The sequence below is a fragment of the Ixodes scapularis genome, unplaced genomic scaffold (assembly GCF_016920785.2).
Source record: "Ixodes scapularis isolate PalLabHiFi unplaced genomic scaffold, ASM1692078v2 ptg001946l_1___fragment_3__unscaffolded, whole genome shotgun sequence".
NCBI lineage: Eukaryota > Metazoa > Arthropoda > Arachnida > Ixodida > Ixodidae > Ixodes > Ixodes scapularis.
In genome coordinates this window covers 1287811-1311534 of record NW_024610214.1, presented here as the reverse complement: position 1 = coordinate 1311534, position 23724 = coordinate 1287811, and the positions used below count along the sequence as shown (strand labels likewise).

General features: G+C 42.9%; 1 pseudogene; it reads left to right on the top strand.

Moving 5' to 3' along the window:
* The window catches only part of LOC120847349, a 191450-nt pseudogene extending 173609 nt beyond the window's left edge, over positions 1–17841 (top strand).
* The last annotated feature ends 5883 nt before the right edge of the window (positions 17842–23724 follow it).

Sequence of the window (23724 nt, the reverse complement as noted above, 5' to 3'; positions counted from 1 at the left end):
GTAGAAGCACGTGTGAGTGGCACAAAAAAAAAAAAAAAAAGAAACAGGGGTGATATATGTAGTAATCGTTTGTGTATAAATAAGCGAGGTATGCACAGCGAGGTGATGCTCTAACCACTGCGACGTTGTCTGTGGAACCAGTCGGAAGGCGCGTTTTTGTTTTACCGCCGCCCTTGTCAACCAGGTGAAACGTCAACACACCCACTTTCGTCAGCTTGCATTTAGTTTCTTTGGTAATTAATGCAGGTTAACGAAATTTGGTAGAAATTTCCGGAACATAAACATCACCATAGTGCATTTCTTTCAAATTAGATAAGCTGTTCAGAAGTTCACTGCTTTAGGATAGTTTCCCCGCCGCACGACTCACGCGAAGAGAAACCAACGGCTTGCGAGAATCAAAAGAATATCACAAAAAAGCAACCTGTAACCCTGATGACCTGTGAGTGTAAGAACCTGTGAGTATGCTGAGCGTGAGGACCTTTGTAAGTGTGAGGACCGTGAGGAGCTATGAGTGTGAGGACCGTGAGGACTGTGATTGTAACCAGCATGATGAGCTGTGAGTGTGAGGACAGTGAGATGCTGTGAGCGTGAGTGTCGTGAGTGTCGTGAGGGCCGTGAGGACCTGTGAGTGTGATGACCTGTGAGTCTGATGACCTATGAGTCTGATGATTCGTGATGACCTCTGAGCGTGATGACCGTGATGATTTGTGAGCGTGACGACCATGATGATGACGGCGAGTGAGCTTTGTTTTTGTGTTGAACTGTGAGGGTGAGTTCGGGTGATGACCCTATTTTGAATAATCGTGGTCGTGAGTGGGCGTGAGTTCTGATTGCGGAAAAAATGATGATCGTGAGTTTGAGTGAGTACAGCTTAAAAACCCGACCTATCGTTAAGGCACGCGAGTCAAAAAATAAATATAACACGAAAAATGAAAGTGGAGCAAGATTTGCGGCGGGAGACGCGATTTGGTCGGGAGTCACTTCTTTTCACTAGTTTTCTCTTTCTGCATTCCGGGCGCGTGGAGGAGAGGTTGATCGGCTTGGCACAACGTTGAGGTGGAGAGAGTGTATGACCATCTCATTGAGGTGGACAGAGTGTATGACCATCCCGTGACGTCATGGACATTGCGCGCAGAATTTAAAATAAATCTTGCGTCGTCAATATTACACAAAAAGAACATTTTTTTGCTTAAAGTGAATTTTTCGACACGCGTGTCCCAACCAGACTCTTCAAAAAAAATGTTTAAACAATCTGGAAAGAAAAAAAATTTCTATTCAGTGGCTTCGTAAGTTTTGATAGTCTAAGTATCAGAAGGTTTTGATAGACTTTATTGAAAGCTTTGGAAAAGTCCAAAATATTTAGGGAGCCTGTGATCTTAGGTTTAACATTGAGTGGCGATCGTGAATGTGGGATAGAATTTGAGTTTCACATGAAATATTCTTTTGAAACCATGTTGAGATGGGTTAAAAAGATGTTCCAAGAAACTGACAAGGTGGGAAATTATTATATGATGAAGAATTTTGCGGAAACCACTGGTAATGAAAATCACCCGATAATTGAGAGGGGAATGTTTGTCACCTGTTTTCTAAATGGGAGCCACTTTTGCTACTTTCCAATCAAAATGAAAAATGGACTCTTGCATAGATTGTTCACAAAGTGTGCATGTCTAGTATAACTAACGAATATATGTTAGTATTTTTATATTAGAATTTATACAATCCACTGCTGCAAAAGGAGATAACTTTAATCTATAACTATGATATTCAACCCCAACACAATATGGCAGAGTGGTCCATTCGCGAAAACTCAGAAGTGCGCAGTACTGGGCATTCTTGCCTATCATCACGTGACAAAGATTTAATAAAATCCGTTTTCAAAGCATTAACACTCGCAGTCAACGGCATACTAGTGCAGGTCTCAGGTTTTAGCACGACTGAAGAATTGGATCTGTTTACATAATATTCCAAAATTGTATGGGTTTGATAATAACATTTCCGGTAGTTTGTGCGTGAATAATAAACCTTTTCATTTTCAATGTCTTTTTTTTGTATTTCTCAGCGTCTCTGCAATATTTTGTGCAACGTTGTTTACATGTTGTGAAGTTAGCAGCACTAAAAATCGTTTATTTTTATTTGAGAGATGTTTGAAGGCTGTATTACACCATGGTGACTGGGAATTCTGAAAAATTGTCCTTACGGGAATGTACAGATTGCTTAGTGATTTGACTTTGTTTTGAAGCCACTGCCAATCTTGTTCAGCTAATCTGTGTGGGAACCCCACCACGAAATTATCTAGAAATGTTGCTAGTTCATTTTTAATATTCTCAAAGCCAGCTTTCGTATAATATCAAATTAGTTTTGTGCGAGCGGATGGTTTGGGCACTGAAGCTTTAACATTGAAAGGCATAAAACAATAACCACTAAATCCTGGTAGATCTAAATTGGAGAAACAAGATGTGCATTATCTCACAAAACAAGATCCAAAACATTTTTGATGACGGGGTAACTCTCCGAGGTTCAGTGACTAATTGCATTAATTTTTAAGCAAAATTTAATAGAATTATTACATTCGGATGAATACGTGGCCGTAGATAGTATACCCCTTGTCCACACAATAGAAGGATAATTAAAGTCACCGAGAGAAATTATCCGAGAACTGGGAAATCTTCTAAATAAGGTACTTAATGAGTCATGCAGAGCTTTATTGAATGTGGACAAGCGATGGGGTGATCGATAACAAACTCCCAAAATCTACGAACAAAACGTTAGGGCGCAAACAAGCTGGTAAAGGTTAACGTAATTTAGACACACCCCCGAGACTGAGGAATGGCGAGAACAACACAACACAGGAGACGAAAACGTGAAGGGGACGAAGCCTGCATTTTGCAGAATTACGGTGTGTTGTGTTGTATTTCGTCTTTGCCCAATCTCGAGGGTTTGTCTTAAATTATCCCCAAATTCCTTTGTTGCGGTTAGGACCAACACACATCCAAATTATTTCGAAACAGTTAGTCGTATTTATAAAAAAAATACATGATTTGCGACTGCAATCATTACACAACCACCACTCCTATTCCATCTGTCGTTTCTCTAGACATTATACTTTATTAGTACGTCAAATAGTTCACGGTCACGCACCTTCACGCAAAACCAAGTTTCTGCCAAAAGAAAAACATCACCTTTAAAAAATCAAGAATTGAACACAATTCATCTCGGTTTTTTTACGAGGCATCTAATATTACAGAGAAGGACTGACACATTTTACATGGATACAACACAAGCACTACACTTCGCGGTCTGTGATTCCAATCCCAACGCCTGAGATGGGTTACTAAAAGGAGAGAAATCTGTGCGTCTGCAACTACTGATGCTGTAGTGGGACCAGTTTCAACAATCGTATCGATCAACGGATCGTAAATGAAGCACTCATTGTTAAGTTACATTTTATGGTATCTAAGCTTCAAAACGGCATTTCCTACTTTCGCAAATTATAGTAGCTTGTTACTTGCGTGACGCGTACTGAGCGAAAATCTTCACTCTTGCTGACACCATTAGATTCTAGCAATGATCTCGAGAGTAACATATATTTTATATTAGTTACAATGATGCAAACATAACCATAACAGGCATACACTTACTCCGAAAGTAAGTACCGATTGTGTGGGCACTTATAATCGCTTCATCCGTTACTTGGAGCTTTAGTGATCACCTAAATAAGTTTAATATCGTACCGTCTGTTTGTGGCCGGGTTTCAGATAGTGTATCAGCAATCCTGTAGAAAACTGAATTATCACAAGGAGAACGATCTTCTTTTAGGTGTCCGTAGATCCCAGCTAACTTTTTGAAGAACTTCAATCAAGCTTCGTGTCATGCAAACCTCTTTGTTAAGCATCGTCCAGGCAGAAGTTTTAGTTTGAACCTCAGCCAATCTCTCTTTATCATCAATTATGGCGGTTTTCATTGACTATTGTCTTTGTTTAACTTCATTAAACGGTGTCACTGTTCCCAACTAAGTCTCATCGTTTACAAGAGAGCGTTTACAGACTATTTTTAGCATATGATGCATTTCAATGTGTTTTTTTTTTAAGTTCAGCTTTACTCATCGAACCGGGATTGGACTCACCGTCACCCAAAACCTTAAGGAGGACCATCATATAGTACCGTCACACATAGTTCTACAAAACTCATTTCAGCACGGTGACGCCAGTAAGCACAAATTGCTTCTTTTTTCGCGTTAAACACGAGACTTCAACGAGCCTGAACCAGCAAAAATGCGCAATGAGTAGTCTGCATGGCCTCGCAGATCCCGTGCTCACTCAAGGCTGGACAGCGATGACAGCCGTATATAGGGCGTTCGCAGACGGTGTCGTCGAAGTCGCTGATGTGGCCGTTGACGGCGCTCCAGTTGTTTCAAGGGAATTTTTCAGTAGTAGGTTACCCGGCAGATAAGTGGTGTCACCTCGGTGTCGATACGCCTCGTCGTGAAGACTGAAGTTATCGTGATGCAAAGTTGTACTGTAAACACCGGGCAAAGGGACGAGGGCCGTAGACTAGAGGCTAGCAGTAACCTGAACTAACAAGAGGACGCAATGAGTGGTCTGCATGGTCTTGCAGATCTCGTCCTCACTGATATCAAAGCATTCGCATCGTTAAATTACATTTCGTTTAAAAAAAAGAAAAGGACAAACAAAATGACTGAAGTTTGTGAGCAAATCTGTTGCCATATGGTAAACTTCGCCACGCGCTTTCAGAAATATGAAATTCTTCAGCAATTAGTGTCTCAGGACAGTAAACTACAATAGCGAACAAAATCTGGTGAGACCCGAGGTCAAATGCCTCGTGACTTCAAGAGAATATAAACGCTACCTGTGCCGCACTAAACCATTGCTTTGTGGCCGAAGTCACAGCTTGATTCAAGTAGATGCGTGTGGCTACTAATTAATGAACTATATAAAGAAAGTTACTTAAACAAAAAAAAAATCCAGAAGAAAGTACACTTGGTATTATTATTTTACATTACCGCACATGCTTTAAGCACAGGAAAAATGTCAGTGCCTCAAGGCCAAATGTTCCGAAAAGCCTATTTTAGTGGTAGGCAAACTATGAAAGAAACTGATTTTCTTTCTCGCTCTCTCTCTCTCTTGAGATTAGATTCCAACGCGCATGGTTACATCACCGCTCAGATGAACCGCTTCATTACACAAAACCTTCGACAAGTTAAACACGTTGAAAAATATTCTCATTTATCCAAAAACAACTGCGTAATTAAAGCTGTTGGAATAAAAGTTCTGAAAAAATGCTTGACTCGTTTGGATGGCCTGTATGCCAAATTAATTGTCCCGTAAAAGTGGTGAAATTTTCACAAGATTGTGTTCTTTGCACCACTAACCCGCAATTCCCCGATCTCGTCAAGCACATGCTTGATTCAGTCTACTTCATTAGCGATGTGAACATAGATCAACATACTCAATGTATAAGAGGGTTTTGAGATATATATATAGAGAGAGAAAGAGTGGCGACCTTATTATAAATAGAAGATACTGCAAGTGTGATGATATATGTGAAAGCCGCGGAAGAGTAAAGTAGTCAATATATGTCCCACTGCTTCTTGACTCCCCTGTAGCTCATGCCTTTCTTCGATTCACATACCATATAATATAGTATGACAAAGTGAGCCAGTAAAGTTTCGGGAAAATCGCTGCGTTACTCATCTTATGTGCATCCTAGCTTTCGTTGATTAGTACTTACACTTTCGAGGTAAAGCGAATATATTGAAGTTATGGAGATATGTGCATTCTGTTTCTAGATGTATGAGCGATTATTTATAGTATTTTACGCTCCTTCCAAAAATGTAACGCAAATTTGTTGTGTTCTTGTTTTTGGTTTCTCAGCTAAACGGAACAAGTACTCGGGGTGAAAATATTGCCGACAATTCTGGCCTAAGAGCAGCGTATCTGGTAAGAAAGATAGAGTAGTTAAATAAAGGCTTGTTGGGCAGTCAATATATCTAGCTTAAGATTAATTTATCGATCTTTGCTTTACATTTACTTTAAGGCATTCAGAAAGTTTAATGACACTGACGAGATGCTTCCTGGGTTAAACTTAACAGGAGACCAGCTGTTTTTCCTTTCAAATGCTATGGTAAGTTTTACTTTGATATTCTTTGTACATTCAGTAAATAATATTCACCAAATGGCGATAATTCTAATCTCGACGGCAGGATTTGGTGCTAGATCCAGCTGCACATTTCAAAATCCACTCCTTGGAAGAAGGTGACTTTTAGCATTCCTTCCCATTACAGTTAAGTCGAAAAAGAAAAACATATTTTACCACAAGGGAAAACATTTCATACTTCCATATGAAGGCCAGAGATTTTCACACACTCTGTTTCCCTTCATAACACTCTGTTTCCTTAGATAATTAAGGATATATGTGCAGAATATTTCACTTCGCTCAGCAATGTTGCTACAAACTGCATGGGGATCTGGGTCCTTCGTCAGGCTGCTAGTGAACAGCTATCTGCCAGAGTTAACTTTTGTCATGTCCCTTCTGGCCATGTGACATCAAATAAACTAATTTGATTTGATTTGTTTCGTTTCTTGGCAAAGAGTAATACGCCAATGAAACTGCAGGGATATAACAAGTAGAATGCGGAATACTCTAAGCAGCTTAAGAACGCTTTAGCACATATTAAGTGTACTTTGCGTTTAATAATATGTTGAACTCTGCCGCGGTCCTTTACCTAGTTTGGCCAGTATCGCGTACAAACTATATTTCAATATAGTATTAGTTAAGTCTACATATCAGCCAAGTTTTTATTATACCTTTTTAATGCAACTACAAAATTAGGTTTTTTTTAGAGTACTATATCTGATGGTCTATAAAAAAACATTAAACGCATACCGATGACAGAGAAGATGTGATGTATTAAACATACTGCTCATCTCTTCATGTCAATGGTCTGGCATACCTTCTAGAACAAATTTATTACAATACAAGCATTGACCCTTATTGAAATTCGAGAGTGAAATGTCAATTTCACAGGCAACAATAACTGTAAGAAATCGCAACATAATGAGCAAGATAGCCTTCGATTAGCAGTATGTTCTTCGCTACGTTTCAGAACACAGCTCTTAGTCGCCCGCTTCCGGTTTAAGCGGCGTTTCCGTCGGCGTCGGCGTCGACTTCAGCGTCGGCATCGGCGTCGGCGTCGGCGTAATGCGAGCGTTGCATTCTGGGACAATTTCCCGCTAAATTTCCCGGCGTAATTTTTCCGCTGCATTTAGTGGGGAAATTCACGTCACGTGACCTCAAAACCCATTCCATTTTCCCGCTTGATTTGGCAGAAAAACGTTTTCCTAAATTTTTTCGCTAAATTTAGCGGAAAATTTAGCAAAGGACTTTCCGCTAAATAAGAGGGCAGAAGGCCAGGAAGAGGGGAGGCATGGAGGAGGAAGAGGAGGTGCATACATTCCCCTCCGTACCCTTCCCTCCCCCTCCTCAAAAGCTGAGCTTTAATACGTCGTTACAAAAGACTTGTAAACGTCTATATTTTTTTACTTTTTTTAGGTCTGGTGCAATAATATTAGGGAAGGGAGGCTGCGATATGATTTAAAATATGACCCCCACAGCCCTGGCAAGTATCGGTGAGTTAATGTTTGTTTGATCGATTCGATATCCTCAAAGATAATTCCATATGTCACTATAACGAGCACTGTAATGACACGACATTCTCCGTTGCATTTGCGAAAGTTTATTCAGTTTTGTTTATCATACGACTGAAGTTTTTCACAAACGGAAAGATGTAAAACAAGGCATATTGGAACTTGCAACACACTGAAAAACCCCAGCGACGAGGGGACGCAAAGAAGTGTAACAGGTTCCCAATCATCTCTTGATTGTTTTCCCATTTTTGGCGTCTCCTCGTCTCCATGGCTTTCCAGTATGTTCGGTCACGAGCTCCACCGCTCAATAATCCTTATCTCTCAATTTTTGAAGTCAGGTTTGCCTGAACGTCATTCCAGAATCTTTATGCTTCAGACATAGTAGAGGGACACCCGCAAATTTTGTATTTCGTAGTGTACAGTCAGTCATTCTTATATATGTGTAATAGAAAAGACACTCCTAGGTATATTGAAAGTAGTGAAAGCGCACAATAAAGACGAATACGAAGACGGAGATGCAAACAGGACGATCGCTGACTATAGACAAACTTTTTTATTGGAAAGAATAGAAACAGCAAAATAAAACCACAAAAGCCGCAAATACTACAAATGTGACTAGTCATCAATGACTCGGCCACTACACTTGTCAATAAAGTTCACTTCCTTTTTGTGAAGGAAAAGTGAGGGCTGACTGACACGCTTATCAGGACATTCCTATATTATGTAAGCCTCCAGTACCTCCCTTGCCACCTTTTTTTTACCTCTCCCAACGATTGTGGTGCCTTGAAAGTTGGGAATGCAGCGGCAGTCTCTGCAATATATGTATAAATGGGCTCCTGTTGTTGGACGCAGTGATAAAGCATGTTCAGGCAACCGTTCATTCAAGCACCTTCCGGTCTGGCCTATGTAAACCTTGCCGCAGCCCAGTCGAATTTTATAGATCACGCCCACCACACATTCCACGTATTTGTTCACGTGCTTCACTGTGCATTGCCGCTTATCTTTGCCTTTTCTTTTATCCTCGGACATAGTTGAGCCAGTTTACGTGGTGCTACGAATACCAGAGGCACATCAAACCTTTCCGCCACTTTTTTTTATATTGTGTGACACCCTGTGTAAGTATGGCATCACGTGGGGTCTTGCTTTCTTTTTTTGCTTGTCCTTTTGGCTATTGCCCCTGAACTTCTTCACAAGTTTCTCAGCCACTGCGAGCATAAGGGAAGTAGGATACCCTGCGCTTCCAAGTCTCTTGACCTGACTACAGAGGCTGTCGTGCATGGCATGGTGACATGACTTTCCAATTGCCGTCTCTAGACATGACGACGCAATGCTCCATTTCACCAACTTCGAATGCGCCGAATCATAGGGGAGGATTCCCTTCTGGGTACGCCGTTTGTAACCCCAGCACACGTGTTCCCCTGTGAATTGCATTCGCAAATTCGCAAACTGTAGAAACGCTCCATCCTGGCGTTCAAAGGTGAACTTCAGGCCTCTAGAACTTTCTTTAAACACGCTTCATCACATCTTCAGCAACTTCACATAGAGTAAGGTTTTCACAGTTTTGCAAAATCACTAAATAATCGTCTACGTACCTAAACAACTTGGTCACAGGTTTGCCTTTCAAGGCATTCTCAATGGCTCGGTCATACTTAACCAAAAAAAATATCAGAAAGCACTGGGGCAGCACAGGAACCAATGCAGATACCAGCTCTCTGCACGTAATGGCGGCCGCCAAAAAGAATAAAAGTCGACTCCAAGTAAAATTTTAAAAGTTCCAAAAAACCGTCAACACTCACACCACAGGCGATTTGGAAACCAACCACGCCGTTTCTCTTAATACATTCACGTACTGCCTCAAACAATTCTTGGTGGGGGATAGAGTAATAAAGATCCTCTACGTCTATAGAAAACGCCACGGCATCCCCTGGAACATTTTTCCTAAGAAACTCCACCACTGATTGAGAATTTTTTACCAAAAAGGGGTCACTGATATCTACAGCACTCAAGTGCTCCTGCAAATAGACGCTAACCTGTTTTTGCCACGATCCCCTTCCCGTGACGATTGCTCGAAACGGCGTATTAGGCTTATGGGTTTTTGCAGAGAAAAAAAAACATCAAGATGCGCGATCTTGCATTTCTGTACGTTCTTTTCCAACGTTGCAAGCTCAAGACCATTGCACAATTTGAGCGCAGAAGTTTTGAGCTTTTTGGGTTCAAGATGAGACAGCTTTAAGTTCTTCCGGGTCGCGTTCCTAGACCTGAATTCCATCATGTCTATTGGAAGCGCCACGAGCCCTCCCTCTTTGTCTGCCTCTAATAGGCTTAAGTTATTGCTCTGGAAAAACGAAACGACTTCGTTTAGCCTGCCCCCATTATGTGTCTGGGCCTTTATCGAGGTACACCGTAACAGGCAATCCACACCCTCCAAAACGCATCTCTCCCGCTCTTCATCTGGCGCTTTATCGGAAACAGCCCGCACCTCGGCTATTGTTACGTGATGCCATACTTACACAGGGTGTCACACAATACAATGAAAGTGGCGGAAAGGTTCGAGGTACCTCTGGTATTCTCACCACCACGTAAACTGGCTCAACTATGTCCGAGGATAAAAGAAAAAGGCAAAGTGAAGTGAAGTGCACAGTGAAGCACGTAGACAAATATGTGGAATGTGCGGTGGGCGTGATCTATAAAATTCCATTGGGCTGCGGCGAGGTTTACATAGACCACACCGGAAGGTGCTTGAATGAACGGTTGCGTGAACATGCTTTATCACTGCGTTCAACAACAGGAGCCCATTTACACATACATTGCAGAGATTGCCCGCTGCATCCCCAACTTTCAAGGCACTACAATCGTTGGTAGAGGTAAAAAAAAAGGTTTCGAGGGAGGTACTGGAGGCTTACATGATAACGAAGGAATGTCCTGATAAGTGTGTCAGTCTGCCCTCACCTTTCCTTCACAAAAAGGAAGTGGAATTTATTGACACGTGTGGTCTCCGAGTCATTGATGACTAGTCACATTTGTAGCATTTGTGGCTTTTGCTGGTTTTATTTTGCTGTTTCTATTTTTTACAATAAAAAAATCGGTTGATAGTCAGCGCTCGACCTGTTTGCATCTCCGTCTTCGTATTCGTTTTTATTGCGCGCTTTCACTACTTTCAACATGCGTAACCAAATCGCCTGCATCGCAACATTAGTCCTAGGTATAATACTGCCGACGTTTCACAAAACCGCAGAGTTAGTCTCCTGGGAAATTTTCATTTTTTCAGCCGCTTCCCAAGCGGTATTCATGTAGTTATGTTTCTTCAAGTTTTGAAACAGCTGTGCTTTGAACGTGTAACCTGCATAACATACTAAAACAAATCCTTTTTGAACATGGTTAAAATTGCGCGCAAATAGAAAGGAACTGTGAAGAGGGAAGAGAGAAGAGACACGCGCTTGTCTGTTCTCATTTCCGTCTTCACTGTTCCTTTCTATTTGTTCTCAATGTTAACCATGTTCAATCATTACCAACTAGCACAAATAACCACTTTAGCAAATCCCTTTTTTAATTCTGTTTTGTTTTATATATATATAGCTTAATTTGGAAGGTATGACTTAGACAGCTTAACAAGGGCCTCAATAAATCCTCATTGCTTAGCCACAATAAAATCTGTATCTCAAGGCTTGCTTTTATTAGCCTTCTGTATGGCTCATATTATCACGAATAACAGATGATGAGGTGACGAATGTACAGAAACTAAACGTTTAATTCGGCTAAATTATGCCAAAAAAATACACAAAGAAGTAGCGTCACAGATGTCGAAGGACGGCGGAGTAGCACGATCGATCGCAATAGTGACACTGACTCCGGGCCGCCACGCAGAGCATCTTTCTGGAACATTCGGCGCAGAACGTTAAGCGCGTAGAACATTCGTAACTCTATGAGATGACAAGGCTCTTGAACTTACGAGAATGTCATGTTGAAAGGATAAATAAAAGAGGAGTCCGACCCCTGTAATCGAATCTGGAGCCTCCGAGCGATAGCCAAACGCGGTAACCTTTCGCCCACGTACGCGTTAGTTCGGCGACGAGCGTGACATTACTCCCCCCTTTTAAAAGCGCATCGTCTCGATGCGACGTGCCAGGAAACAAAACAGCAAAATAAACGCAAATAATGTCGCACTACGGAAGCTTGTAAAACACGGCCCTATCGAGCGTAGTACAAGAATCCAATTCATAGTCTTATTGACCGTAGTACGGTTTGAGACGCGCGACGCGGACGACTTCCGGTCCTGGAGGGCGGTATGATGTAGTCAATGTTCCGTCGGGCATGAACTTGTAGTGTAGATCACCGAAACGGCAAAGCAGTTTGTAGGGTAAGAAGTAGCGTTTGAACAGCTTGTTGAGACCGCAACGGCGCATAGGTTGCCACACCCACACTCTGTCTCCGCACTGAAAGTAGACGTCGCGACGACGAACGCTGTAGCGGCCAGCATCGACACGTCGCTGGTCTTAAATCCGGAGTCGGGCGAGCTGGCAGACTTCTTCGGCCCATTGCACTACCACTTGAGCGTCGTCGCTCCCATCGTTAGTTGACTCGTGGGGCAGCAAAGCGCACAGCATTGTCGCTAATTTCCGACCATGTACTAGCTGTAAATGTATACCTCCGCTGGTCTCTTGAAGCGCAGTGTTGTAGGCGAACGTGACGTAGGGCAACATAACCTCTCACGTCTTGCGCTCTACGTCCATGAACAATGAGATCACGTGACTGTTTTGTTAAGCCGCTTCGTCAGCTCGTTAATCTGCGGGTGGTAGGCCGTGGTGCGAAGATGGCTAGTCTGGCTGTGCTGAAGACTTTCTTGCGTCAGCTGCACCATGAGCGATAATCCCCGAAGTGTAATAAGGACTTGAGAAGCGCTATGTCGTAGGACGACGGACTCGACGAAAAACTTGACGAGTTCCACAGCAGTCCGCGACGAAAGGGCCTTTGTCTCGGCGTGTCGTGTTAGATTATCAATGGTTACGATTATCCAACGATTTCCCAGGGTTGACTGGAGAAAACAACCAAGCAGGTTCACTCCCATCTGCTGGAACGGTGCAGTTGGCGGAGGAACTGACTGCAGCTGATCTGCCGGCTTCGTCTGCGGTTTCCTGCGTCGCTGGCACTCGTACCATGATCGTGTGTAGAGGTGGACGGTTTTGGGAAGCGTGGGGCAGTATTACTTTTCACGAATACGCGCCAGTATCCGGCTGTAGCCAAGGTGTCCGGACACGGGTCGTCGTGGCAGGCTTGAAAGATATTCTCTCGAAGATCGGTTGACATTACCAGCATCCACGGCCAGTTGTTGTCCCGAAAGTTCTCCTTGTAGAGTACACTTTTTGAATGCGAATGTCTACAGGGTTTGTGAGAAACTGCGTGGCATGGTACTCCCTTATCCTTCCATATGCTCTATTAATGCGCTATGCGTCATGCCATGTCATCGGTATTCACTGCGCCTATTACGCAGTAGCCGTCATAGCTGTCGCTACTACCGGAAGGCGTTTCGACGGGCTCTTGATAGGCAGTCGACATCGTTGTGGTTGCGACCTCACTTGTAGGCCGAAGTCATGTTGAACTTTTGTAATATGAGACCCCATCCAGCGAGGCATCCTGACGGGTCCTCCTTGAGGTTCGCAAACCAGCAGAACAAGTGGTGGTCCTTGACTATGCAGAACGGGCTCCCGTACAACCACCGACGAAGTTTCGTGATTGACCAGACGACCGCAAGACATTCTTTTTCAGTCGTGAAGTAAATTATCTCCGCCTTGGACAGTGTCCGACTTGCGTAGGCGATGACTCGCTCGGTGCCTCCTTGCACTTGAACCAGTATCGCTTGATGTCTTGCGTTTTTAGCGTCCGTGTGAATCTTGGTATCCGCATCCTGATCGAAGTGTTCAAGAACTGGATGAGTCTGGAGACTTCGTTTCAGCTCGTCGAGTGCCTGCTGCTACTCCTCGGCCCGATTGAACTTCTCGGCGTCCTTCCTGAGGTATGTGACCGGTGCGGAAATCCTTGCGAATCTTGAATGACGCGCCGAGCTTAGGCACATGGTCCAAAGAATATTCGCACAGCCTTCTCGTCTTCCGGCGCTGGAAATGCCGCGAAGGCGCGAGTCTTCTCTGGGTCTGGACAAACGCCTTCGTTACTAACCACGTGACCTAAGGACTTCAGTTCGTCTTAGGCGAACCGACACTTCGACGGCTTGAGGAACAGTCCGGCGGTCCGTATGGCTTGGAGAACAGCTCCTAGTCGTCGTAAGTGCTTGTCCAAGTCGCCGGAAAACACTACGACATCGTTCAGCTAGACGAGGCAGCTCTTCCAATTCAGTTCTGTCAGTACGGTGTCGATGACACGCTAAATCGCTGCTGGTGCCGTGCATAGTCCGAAGGGCTATGCACGGCGCCAGCAACTTTCCAGCCAGCGGAAGAGCTTGAACGCGTACAGCCCATCCGGTGTGACGAAATAGGTCTTCTCTCAGTCCCGTTCTTCAACTTCGATCTACCAATAGCCGCTCTTCAGGTCCATCTATGAAAAGTATCAAGAGTGGCGCAGCCGGTCTAGCGTGTCGTCACTGCGGGGGAGTGGGTAGACATCTTTCTTTGTCACCGCCTTCAGTTTCCGTTAGACCACGAAGAACCTAAGCGTTTCGTCCTTCTTCTTAGCCAGTACGACTGAAGAGGCCACGGACTGCTGGAATGCTGGAATATGTCGTCGTTCAGCATTTCTTAAACTTGGTCCTGGGTTACCTCGCTTTTTTTTTACAGGAACTCGTCACGGCGATCGATACACAGGTACCGCGTCGTCCTTGGTAACGATGCGGTGCTTCGCAACGGCGATTGGGCGTACCTTCCCCGACGTAGGTTAATACGCTGCCGTCGTTTCGGACCTGCAAGCTTAGGGTCATTGCCTGGCACCGCTGGCGACGCACAGACTTGCTGAAGTGGCGAGGATTCTTCAGTAATCGCGGCGATTTCGATGGAGTTCCGGAGCTCCTCGACGTGGCCCACAGCTGCTCCTTTCGTGAGGTGTTCCGTTTCTTGTCGGAAGTTCATCACGAGTACCCCAGTGTGCCCATTTTAAAGTTTAACTACTCCTCTTGCGACGCCAATACCTCTTCCCAGGAGCAATTGAAGGTTGTCTTCCAGAACAACTTCGCCGCCGGTAGCTGCATCGGTCACGACGGGTACAAGAACATTTGATTGCGGCGGAAGGTTCATGTGGTTGGCAGCGACTCGGACTCGGAGTTTGGAGTTTCTCTGGAGGCAAAACAGGGGTTCACAGCGTCAGTTTATTCTGTTCATGGTCGATCACGGCGCCGTTTTAACACAGAAAGTCCATGCCGAGAATGACATCTCTGGGAGAGTTTTGTTGAACGACGAATTTACAGGGCACGTCTCGCTAAGAATCTCTGCTAGGGCAGTGCACTTTCCGGCGAGTCTCTCTCGACGGGACCGACGAGGAGGTGATACGGGACGGCGCTGGGACGGCCAGCGGGATCCTCGGGGAGGAGCCTGCCCAGGGGATGGTGCCCGCCGCAAGAACTAATTAATATCCCTCGTTCGCACACCGTACCTTGGACACGGGGCGTCTCCCACGAACCGTCCAAGTCCAATTTCACGGTAAGCACATCGTCGACATACGTGGCCAGCTTCACCGCAGTGGAAGCACACAGGTCGTCAATCAGCCGTTCGCCAGACGTCGGTTTTTCTTGGCACAACAGGTTCACCGCGCACGTGTGCTCGATCTTCCTGGCGTCGGGGATACTGCGTAGAAGGGTCGTCTCGTCAAAGTGGCGCCTGGTAGAGGGGAGCAGCCGGCGGCGACCGTCGGGCTTCTGCTGTGTATGTCACCAATGGCTCTTCGGGAGAGGCCACGATGACGGGAGCCTCTGACTGGATGACTCGTTGAACCTTCTCTCTCACTACTTTGGCGATGGAAAGTGGTGCCGGGCTTGAGGCAGCGGGCAGCAGCTTCTTCAGCTCTTCCTGGACGACTTCACGTATGATGCCGCGGATGCCAGTGAAGCTGAAACTGATGTCGTAGCACGATAGCGAAGAAGCAGCTACGCTCGAGTGTTGACGGTAGTGGCTGGCTCTAGCGAGGAGGGCACGTTTCAGGTTTATGGTCATAGTGATAAAATATTCGATGGTATAAGTAGGGTTGCGAATAAGATCACCGAAAATGTCATACTTCACACCTCATATGAGGATACGCAGTTTCTTTTTGTCGGTGGCTTAAGTGTCGGCGTGAGCGTTCAGGCGGAGAGCATCCTAGACGAAGCTGGTGTGTCTCTCATCTAGGCCTTGACTCCTTGTTCGAAGGAGGTCTTCGGCCCTCTCGCGTCGGTGTTGCCTGGCAAACGTCTTCTTGAGTTCTTGCTTGCACACCTCCCGCGAAAGTTAAAGTGGATTTACTTATATCGTATTATAGCTTACTTTAGGAATGGTGAGTTCGACAGCTTAACGAGGACCTCAATACATCCTGATTGCGTAGTCACAATAAAATCAGTATCTAAAGGCTTGCTTTTACTATCCTTGTGTATGGGTCATATACACTAAACACACGCCTCACTAGCAGACTCAGAGAGTTCCGATATATGTAGAAATATTACGAAGCTCATACACCGCAATAATTTAGCAAAAAAATTATAGAGTATGTCGCCATAGACGCAGGATCTGACCCCTAAAGTAGCGCTTCGGCGGAACAAGTTGATTCTCAACTTCTCAATAGCAATGAGATGAATTTGTGCGGAAAATACGTGTTTGCCTTTTTAAAGTTAAATGAATTATGTGCACAAAATAGTTACAATATTAAATGAAAGATTTTCTTTAAAGGAATAAAAGTTCGCGGGTGAGATTATAAATCGCTCGACCTTGACAATGTATGTCTTGCATTTTTGGCATTGCTGCCACTACCAACGCTTGTCACGTATTCCTAACTACCACAGCAAGTTGTTACTAAGTATCCTTAATCCCTGTTCAGTGCCTCCTCATTAAGAATCATAATCACACAACGACAGCATCAACTCAACGATTTTGACCCCGATCGTCAACCGAAACAATGATTAAACGCGAGCTGCGGCAGCGCGCCGACGCAGCACTTGTATCCACTCTGTGTGAGTGCTTGATCGTTTTGTGAGGGCGTTAAAAGTTGAGCGAGCTAGCATTACCATCTCCCCTATACCTCTAACCCGGCAGGACGTTGGAATCGGCGTGCTAGTTAGACCAATCAACCGTCCGTCTTGCACATCGTGATCACGGTATCCGGGGGTATTCACGGACAAAGATTGTGAACAGAGAACGATAAAAGACATGCCACTGATAGTACCACAAGCATGTCTCTTCAGCAACCCTGTCAGCTTAGGTAAACAATAACTACAGTTTCGCTGGCGTTGGCCAAACAGGGTGTACAAAGCGAAGTTATGATTAAAAAGAAAGGTAGGAGAGTTCGAATATATAAAACCTAGACACAAATATACTTCCCAGTATAATAAAGCATAAAAATGTGCACAACGAAGTCATCTTAATTCTCGTTGTGTTAAATATTCTTGCCTGATTTGTTTTTGTACATGAACTCTCATAAAATGTTTAGTCACCTATAATAGGGGGGTCGCAACCTCGGTGGCACGAGTGTTAAAACTACGTGACCGGAAGAGTGCTTCATTTTATTGTTAAATGAAAATGGTCAAAGCATTTTAAGACAGTCATTGATAAGTGGACCTGAGTAAATACCTACAAAATGATATAATGTAAAATTTTCATGGCAGGAGTTTGGTTTTAATTTGAGCGTAGGCGACAAGAAGGTAACACTTTTTATGTTGACTTTGTAGTCAGTCAAGAGAAAACCTGCTGTTGCTTTAAATCATGTCATTTTTGCTCAATGAGATAAATCAGTTCCTTCAGCTTTCTGTGTTGCAATATTTTTTGTGATAAAAAATTACTGCCTTAATTTTTTTAATAAGTATACTTTCATACTTTTCTCTGAAGCACAGTCTTAATAAATTTGCCATCCAGAGATTACAAAAGAGTTACAGTTTTATTTGCTTTTTTCCCCCAGGGTGAACCTTCCAATGGGAAATTCTCCAGATTTTTTACGCGTGTTCTCCTGCAGTCCTAACTCGACTATGAACATTACAAACAAGTGCACAATGTGGTGACCTAACGCAAACAGCAATTCAATATCAAAATCGATTTGAATGAAATACCACAATTTAAACCCTGGATCTCTCATGGCGCGGAGGCGCACTGACGCTGTAGATATAAAAGCTTTAAGTATGTCAAATAAAACTAAGAAAACACGTAGTGCATACATATGCGTAATTGTTACTTTGCATGTCGTTCTTTCTCGACGGAATTACGCGGCTCATTTGGTTTCAAACGCTTTTTTATATTGTTCAATATTTTCTTGCTGCTTATCGTTATTTTTTGAACTCTAGTCCGCATAGTTCGCACGTGAAATTCTCATTAGCAACGCATCTTGAAAAGCGCAAGTTTAATCAGCACACACAAAAAATAGCTTCTACGATACAGAACTCATCATTAACATAACCTGACATGTACAAAATCTGGAATATCTCGTCATATTGAACAATATTGAAGAAGAAGTCCATCAATAGTCCGCATCCGTAGATAGTCCACCACGGGTATTTTGCCAGATTTCAAACGTATAGAGTTCTGGACTATAGTCCAGAAAGTAAGGTACTTAAGAACTGATATAAACATTGACTACTCGATAACATCTCTCAATTTTATGTACCAAGCAAAACATGGGCACTAATCTGGTCATCTCAAACTTGGAAGCATACAAAATAATCATCCACGTTTCCGTTATCGGAATAACAACTCTTGCTGCGACATGATATTAATATTAATAATAATACAATACAATTCAACATTTACTTTCGAGGACTATACTCATGACGAAGCAGTCTGGTTCGTCAAAGCCGACATGGAATTGTGTGACTGAACCCGTTCAGGTAGAAATGGTAACATATTCAATAGTAATATAATAATAATCAATCAATCAATCAATCAATCAATGTTTTTATTCGTGCCCGGGAACAACCTTGCGGTCTTGGTACAGGTGCACTGTGTTAACATGTAAGGCAGAACAGGGTATAAAGCAATAGTACGGACAACACAAACAACGGACAAGCCCTAGAAAAATACACTTAAAAATTATAAAAAGTAAACACAAAGTCACAACATACGATAAGCTTAAGGGTACTACCGCCAACACCAATTGCTAGAAAGAAAGAAAAAAAAATGTGGGGAATTTCGGCGTGAACGCCGCAAGTTAGTGCATACAGTTCTAATTTAAGTGATGGCCTTTAACGTTTTTACAAACTGCAGCGTGTTATTGTTAAATATGTCGAGTGTTTCAGAAAAAGAAGAATTATAAGTATGCCCAAGTCTGGACACAGGATCGTGGAGGTTGAGTAGACGCCTGTTGCAGAAGGACGCATTTTGCCTTGTTGTTTTTAGAGGAATTTTTAAGAGTACTCTTGACGTCAATACCGTGCAATCAGTGACGGCGTGGACAAGTTTGTATAAAAATAAGATATCGGCAAGTTCTCTCCTACGAAGCAGGGTAGGTAGTGCCACGCTACGCTGAACAGGGACAGGGACATCAGTAGTGGTGGGTACAATGCGCGCTGAGCAACGATGTCTATAGATGGAAAGAAACTTGTTCTGAACCCGTTCTATTTTCAAGGAATTTGTGGCACAAATTCCATTCCATACAACAGAAGCGTATTCAAGCTGTGGTCGACACAATGCACTGTAGAGTATAAGAAATGTGCAGGGGTTAATAAACTCTTTAGTGATGCGGCACGCACTACCGAGCGTGCGCAGAGCTGCGTTCACGATGTGATCCACATGACTGGAGAAGATTAAGGTGCTGTCAAACACTACGCCAAGATCTTTGATTCTGTTCATACGTTCCAAAAGGTCTGTCTGAATAACATATGGGAATACAATGTTATGTGTCTTACGAGTGTACGACACGACTTTCGTTTTAGAGCTATTTATCTTTAGGTCATTCCCCCGGCACCATTCTTCAAAAGCATCAACATCTCTCTGTAGCAAAACACAGTCTCGGTCTTCTCGTACCTCCATAAACATCTTAATATCATCTGCGTACTGAAGAAATGAAGAGTGACGAATCACAGTCGAAACATCATTAACAAAAACTGAAAACAGAAGAGGGCCGAGAACGGAGCCCTGAGGCACACCCGTTGTCGCCTCATAAGTAGCAGAAAAATTATTATTCGAGCTAACAAAGCACTTCCGGTCACGCAAATAACTTTCGAGCAATGAAAGCAATGAGTTGTGAATATCTAGCTTTGACAGTTTAGCCAGTAACATTTCATGATTAACAATGTCAAACGCTTTACTCAAGTCAAAGTAAATCACATCAAGCTGGCCTCTGTTAGCGACGGCGTGAGCAGCGGTTGACATAAAACAGGCGAGATTAGTTGTGGTCGAGCGACCCGCCATAAATCCATGTTGGTTAGGGATAAGATAACGCTTGAGATTGAATGACAATATTTTGTGTAGTGCCACTTCGAGGAGCTTCGAAAATGTGCAAAGAAGAGATATAGGTCTGTAGTTCGACACATTTGTTTTTGGACCGGACTTATGCACAGGTACAACAAGTGCCGTTTTCCACATGGCGGGAAAGACCTCATTCTTTAGGCAGTTGTTAAAAATCTGTACTAGAACAGGAATAAATATGGCACTGTATGCCTTCAAGAGGACTGACGGAATACCATCATGGCCAGAAGACAATGATGGTTTCATTTTTTTTACACACTCATGCAGTAGCTCCTCGTCAAAGAGTGCAATACAGGATGCATTCCCAGAGACAGCTGGCGCGGCAGTAGTTGAAGGGATTGGATGATGCTTAAAAACAGACTGGAAGTGGCGTGCAAAAATTTCACAAACATCTGTCGTCGAGTTTCCCTGTGAGTCCAGCAGGGTGATAATAATAGTAATAACAGATAAGAATAATAACATTAAATAATAATAATATTATTTCGGCATTATTGTATTTGGGTCCCAGAAACCACCCTAAGGTCTTGGTGCTGGCACACCGATATATTTAAACACTTACTAAAATAATAATTGTAAGAATAATACCTTTTGCTTTAAAAAAAAATCAGGCTGAAAAGGTGACAGGATAAAAAAAAAAAAAACTGTGCAAAACAATTTGACGAGGCCCCGAGCCATCTAACTAGCGGTCGTGATGCAGTCACCAAAAGAAATGATACAATTAACAGGCTAAGAGACATGGCTTGATTATTTCGAGTATTGGTATATTTGCAATCATCTTACTCGGCACGTTTTTAATTAGACTCGTAAAGTGCTCATTAAACGCATTTGACAATGTTTGTGTTCAGAGCTCTTAACCATTGTGGTTGATCCCTTGTACTTGTTTTGTGCAACATACACGACCCAAGACAGGTTTTAGTTTTTTTTTTGTGTGTTTTTTTAAACAACGTCGACTTTGTCATTACACGAAAGAAAAAAGTCACAAAAAATGGGTTTCTTTTGCATTTCAGATTTTTTTTGTTTAATTTGTTTCGATAATGTCTGAAAACGGTTACTTGTTCGATTGGTTTTGTTTTCACATATTTTTATATAACGTATTTTTTGTAAGAAGAATTGTGAGTAATTCTTTAGTAAACAAAGGTTTCCGTCCTTTTTTATCAGTGTTCTAAATTTTTGGTTTCGGAAAACAGCTTCCATATACTTCTTTTCCTTTTTTGTTTAAGATCAAATCTCATGCTTTATCTGCGTTCGTTGCATGAAGGACATCATCCCAATCCAAACAAGATATTTTCTGTCTGAAGTCGTAAATGTTACCAGGCGTTATAATCTGAAAGTGTATGGCGAACTGAATATTATGTTTTATGATCACAGTTTGCTTTTTCTTTATACACAACAATATACCCAACTGATCGCTTATATAAGCTATCACCACGCCAGATATTATATACGTGCTTGTATTAAATAAATCCAATTTTTTCGATGATTCACTCGTAGTTCTTGTTGCAGTATTTACCTAATCTCACATCCGTTCGCTTTAATGAGCGCATGAAATTGTATTCTAATTTACAGGTTGTTTCAATTAGCATGTTGAGATTAAAATCGCCTCCCATGACTACGTTGTATTTATTTTGATTCGTGATATCGAGGAAATAACTCTAAGTAAACAAAAAGGGAAGAGAGGTTCCCATTTTGTGGGCAATAACAGATGTCGATAATGCTCTGTTTGATCAGTCAGGATTGGTTGCTTTCTTGCATTTTTAGATTTATCACATTTGTAGAGATTTCGTGTCCGTTGATGATGCCGCCGTTGTACTGAATCTTACGTTTTTACTATAAGGCAAATTTTCGATTTTTTCTAATGAAATACTAGACAAGTGATGCACATTCTAAAAAAGCGCCCGTGCGTCCTTTTTGCCGCAGAACACTCGGAGAGCTAATCATCGCAACTTAAGGAAGCAGCTCAGCGAATGACGATGTCGAAAATATGATTAGACCAAAAAACGCAGTCTGAGTTTTGACATTATGCAATGCAAAACGTCACGCTTGCATTGCTTAAAACTAAAACTGCGTTATTTTGTCCGATCCTATGTATTGGCACCGTCATTTGGTGAAATGCCTCTGTAAGCTGCGTTGATTGGCTAATGGAGTGATGTGCGGGAAAGGAGGCGTGCAGGTTTTTTTCAGAGTTCAAGAAGCCAGAGCCTGTGCCCTTGGCATTGGTTTTGAGTCTCAGGCATACTCATCACATTGCATGGTTGGGACGTCGCATTTTTATGTCACAATCAAGGTAGCATAGTGAACGTTGTTTAACATTTTTGTTTTTTAACACCACGCGCGTCGGACCTAAGGCTCACTGAAACTCCGGACACTTTCAACAAGCGGCGATTTCACAGCTGCCGTTGCTCTCTCTTTGGCCTTATCCTGGCGGAGACCTATTCAAGTAATCAAATTAATTGTAACCGATTACTTTTTAAAGTGCTTTTGCAATCATCAGAATAAATTTATTAAAAATTAATTCCAAGCGTAATCATATTACTTATGAAAGTACCAAAATGACTTGTAACCACTACTACCTTCCCCTCTCCTTCCTAACGCCGTCCTCTGTACAAGCTTCCCATGAAGAAATAATGGAACTCAGTTTCCGACAAGAGAGTGGTTTAGGTAGATTAAAAAGATAAGCAGTTCATGGTTAGGGTGATTCCAAACCAATAAAGAACAGTACGAAGGACACGTTTTCAAAACAGTTTAGCTTTCCAAAGTCGGCACTCTGAGGTGGACGGCTGCGCGAGGTCACGACCGAGACAAGTTGCCCAGGCCTCAAGATCCAGACAAGGTTGAGCGGTGCATCTGCAAAAGCTTAATGTTCGATCAAACGCCGGAGGTATAGTAAAATTGCTATTACGCATTTCCTCGTGTATGAGCTACGTACGATCATGTGCGAAACCTATTTCAGCTGTTTCCACTGAAAACAACAATGCAAATTGTAGCTTGGATACATGCACGGCGTGCCAAGTGTAACGTATCTGAATTATCTAATCAACGAGCCATGTTTAACCGGCGTATTACCAACTGTAACTATTACTAGTGGTAGTCAATAAATATGGAATAACAGCTCGAAATGTTCCGTTCAGGACGCGAGCGGAGGCCAGGAAGGGATTCCACAAGGACATCCCAAACTCAACTATTACACTTTCCGGACTATCCACATGTGCGGACTATACAAGGTACTGGACATACTTGGTCCGCAAACACAAAGAACGAACACGAATGAGGGGACAAGGACAAGCGCAACTTTCAACTAAATTTATTCGCCTCCAAGCGACTGCGAAGGGTTCGGAGCGAGCATTCTAGGCATGCTACAAAGGAAGAAAATGAGTAAGAAAACATACAAAACAGGAGAGATCCCCGGCGTGCCGAAATCACTGTATCAGCCAAGATAAGAATTGAAATTCAGTATTAAACAAGGAAACTGAAGTGTCGCTTACTCG